The following is a 4,226-nucleotide window of genomic DNA, read 5'->3' on the forward strand; positions in this document are numbered from 1 at the left end:
ATTAATGTTTAATAACTCCTACCAATCAGTAGGAAATGAAGCACAACCAATAAAAACATGGACTCAAGGTCCAAACAGAAATTCACAAAATATCATATCTAATGGCTAATGGGTATGTGAGAAAGTTCATCAACATCATTTGAAAAAAACAAGTAAATGAAAAACCAACATGATATGCACTTAAACACAGAAGAATGGCTAAAATTGGAAAAATGGGGACCATTCAGAATTCTTATGCACTACTTTTGGGTAAATATAATTTGTTCTAAATACTTTGTAAAATTGTCAGCTATCAGTAAAAGACAAACATGAATAACTTATATTGAAACCATTCTAACCCTTAGGTAGTTATATACCCCTGAATAATTAATGCATATGTAAATATTTTTTTAGTATTTTTATTCATAATGTCCATTTATGTTAAGATAGTACATATATTGTATTTTGGTATACTGTGGTATCACTCAAGTATGGGTCAAGACTTGAATTGTACGTCTAACTCACAAGATCCAATAAGGCTTATTTAACTCCAGTTTGACACAGAACAGAGAACACAGCAATATACATACTAGCAAAGTCACATATAACTGATTAACACCTAGATTTATTTTTCAATGACCCCAGCCACTGTACACAGGATATGTTTTGTTGTAAATTCAGCCCAAAGCTGATATGTATGCATATCAGAGCAGCATAAAAGAGCCACCAGGTATATGGTGCTGTAGCTTCACCCTGCTAACCTCTATAAGGTTAAGTGAGTAACTCCATTTTCCCCCAGGATTTAGTACCTACAAGCAAACACACTAAGACTTCAATAACTATCAAGATAAAAATAGGATAAAAGTCATCTGATACATAAGATATATATCTTTAAAGCACAAGACAAAATAAAGAGAAGTTAATTGTAATCATAACACTATAACAAATAACTGCAGTTATGATTATGATTGTTATCGCTACAGGGTACAAGGACTTATCTTACATCTCTTTCTTCTTATAATAATTCCCCTCTATTCTACCCTTTGGGGCAACTCTTCTCAAAGGGCTAGCTAAGCACTTGAATTATTTTTATTGTAAGAATTTTATCGGTAAACAGGAGAGGATAGCTAATATGAGAAAGTTACAAGGACTCCATGATAATTCAGGGATAACACATACCCTCCATCTCTCATCAGCTCTCTCCCTACTCCTGACTCTCAAAGAATGCTTGATATACATCACCAATCATTTACAACATGCTTTTTACATTCAGCATAGAATTGGCCCCAGAATGACCTTTAGCACAGTAGTCTCATCATGGATTTTTCTTTTTTTTTTTTTAATTTTTTTTTTAAATTTATTTATGATAGGCACACAGTGAGAGAGAGAGAGGCAGAGACACAGGCAGAGGGAGAAGCAGGCTCCATGCACCGGGAGCCCGACGTGGGATTCGATCCCGGGTCTCCAGGATCGCGCCCTGGGCCAAAGGCAGGCGCCAAACCACTGCGCCACCCAGGGATCCCTCATCATGGATTCTTCTTATCTAATGTTTCTATTCTTGAGTTCGAAGTCTCATTCTGTATTCTACTCCTTTTTTTCTAAGCAGATACAATGTTCAAGAGTGATTCAAACTGAAATACATTTTATTTAGCTCTTTATTCAGCATAGACATATATGGACAGAAATACTAGGCCATAAATAAAGGAATAGAGGTAATGAACTGAAGAGAAGAGTTAGTTAATATTTGTCCTCTTTTTGTGAATGGATCTCTTCAATAACTCAACGTGGTCACATTCTTTCATGCAGCAAAGAGTTGTAGGTCTTCCACAGTATGCCATCTTAAATTCTTTTTCACCACATTTATTTTTACATTGACTACCAAGTTTTATGCATGCATCCCACCAATTAAAGACAGTATAGTGTTCTTTACTTCTAGCTGAAAGAAGACAAGAATGGATGGAATTAAAAATTCAGGTAAGAAATGCCAAGATTTAAAAGAAGACTTACAAAGAAGCACAGACCACAGAGGGAAGAAAAGAGAAAGGGCTTCACTGTTTTTCCCCCCATTTAAATCTTTCTGTTCCTATGTAATAGCAAGCCAAAAAATCAGCAAGTATCCTATTTAAGGATTCTGGAGCAATGACTGGAGAATGTTCCCTTTTGGAAATAGTAAGAACATCTGTCTAGATAGTTTCATAAAAAATAAGACCCTATGACTTTAAAATGATACTTCTTTCTCATTCTGAACATGAAATTCAACCTTCATAAAACTAGAAGTTCAAAGACAGGAGTTAAGCAAATGGGGAGTGGGATAGAGAACATAGGATATTTCCTCCATTTCATTTGATAGGTAGTGATTAAAATTGCAAGATATAATTCTACTTGTTTTATTTTACCTGGATTGTTTTTTTGTGTGTGTGCCATAATTTGCCTTTTCAAATATTGTGGAAGAATTTTGCTTCTCTGAGTATAGTATCTCAAACTTTTTTCTACATATGGTACTCAATGGTGACATAGAAGTGGTAACAGGTTGGTCACAGCCCGCTGCAAAAGGAAAAAGGATTACTTTTGAAGCATAAGAAAAGGATGCTTTCCAAAATAAAGACAATAACATATTTTCCTTTATTCCATGGTTCTATATACTATAAGAGGTTTTTTAAAAATGATAATTTTGTGAAATATATCTTCAAAATTAGGTTGAATAAGTAAATGAATGACTTGGTTTTTATAAAGATCACCTCACTGACTATTGTAATGAGTAATAAATTAATAAGGGCAAAAAGCAGAACAGATGCTAGCTATTAGCATCATTACTATTAAGAAAAAAATCAGATCAGTGCATATTTAAATCTAAGTAATTCTATATACTATTTCAGAAAATTTCTAGAAACAGAATTTTAATGAACATATTTTAATAAATTTTTATAAAGATGATGAAGGAAAACAATTATTCTCATTTAAATTAACTCTAATTCCTTGAGTTACATTGTTAGTTGAAGTTCAGCTCTCTTTTGGTGAGAAACTATCAGCTAAAAAGTTATTTATGTTTGCATGTCAGAGCAGAGTAGCAGTAAGAAAATGGAATACTATAGGTTTATTTTATGATGATCTCCTTTGATCTCAACAATGACAGATAGCTTGGTTACCCAAAAAAGTAGCAAAATAAAGAATTTAAATGGAGGTGAGTAGATGTATAGCTAATCTTTGGACTTCTGGCAAGCCATTTAACCTCACTTAACCTACGCTATTAATACTCTAAGTGTGAGACAGATAATTTCCAAGAATAAATTCATTCCACTCTAAATTTTTTTTGAATCTACTAATATATTAAATTTAGTAGAATTTGATTATTAAATAAGGACATTTCAGGAATTGATTAAATCATGGTAGTGCTAGTTTTTTCAATAGCTTACATATATATGTAATTATATGTATACATGTAAAGAAATTTATAATATATAAATATATATTATAAGTAAAATCTCATGTAATCAAAGTGAATTGCAGACTTTACTAGTGAATTGTCCTTGAAAAATTATTCATATATCTCTTCATCTAGGGACTGTAAATAAATATATGGTCTTGCCAATAGTATTAATATAATGATTCTATAACATTAATGATATTTATTTTTTAAAAATCCTGACCCGACCTCACTTAGTGCTAACCCCTGTGGCAATAATATTCATATTACCTGGTGGAATGAAGACACCAAAAGACAAAATAATGAAAGAAAGAAGGATCTTCATTGTAAATGACTTCTTAGGATATAACAGTTCACAGATCTTCTGTCTCAATTCAGGTATTGCTGAAATAAAGAAGAAAAAACAATCCTTTCACTTATAGAACTCTTCTGCACAGTCTTGATTACTGAGGCTTATTAAGAGTAAGAACATTTCTATGCTTGGTTGAATGTTCAAAGAGATAGTGACTAGAAAAAGTTGGTGCATTGCCACACAAAAATTCCATATTCTGATTTCTCTTGAGGCAGTTTCTCTAAGAAATTTTAATAGTTACAAGATTATGGGTTTACATTGCTAAATGATCAAGGTTGAAAATAACCTTGCAATAATTCACATGATACTAAAGAAGTATGTTTTTTTATATAACTACACTTATTATTTTAATGTCCCTAATGTAAGAATCACAATGTAATGAGAAATCCAAAACAGAATTTTAGACTGATATTACCAATTAAGGATACTTAATTTTACACAAAAAAATACTGAGATCTAGAGTGGTCAGGT

General features: G+C 32.1%; 1 non-coding gene across 1 annotated transcript; it reads right to left on the bottom strand.

Moving 5' to 3' along the window:
- Nucleotides 1-1,604: 1,604 nt before the first annotated feature.
- LOC112641864 (uncharacterized) lies at nt 1,605-3,887 on the bottom strand. The gene is made up of 3 exons (XR_004804030.2): nt 3,674-3,887; nt 2,376-2,523; nt 1,605-1,915 (listed from the first exon to the last, which is right to left on the bottom strand). It is a non-coding gene; the product is annotated as an uncharacterized LOC112641864 (transcript).
- Nucleotides 3,888-4,226: the final 339 nt, after the last annotated feature.

Source organism: Canis lupus, chromosome 12, assembly GCF_003254725.2.
Source record: "Canis lupus dingo isolate Sandy chromosome 12, ASM325472v2, whole genome shotgun sequence".
Lineage (NCBI taxonomy): Eukaryota > Metazoa > Chordata > Mammalia > Carnivora > Canidae > Canis > Canis lupus.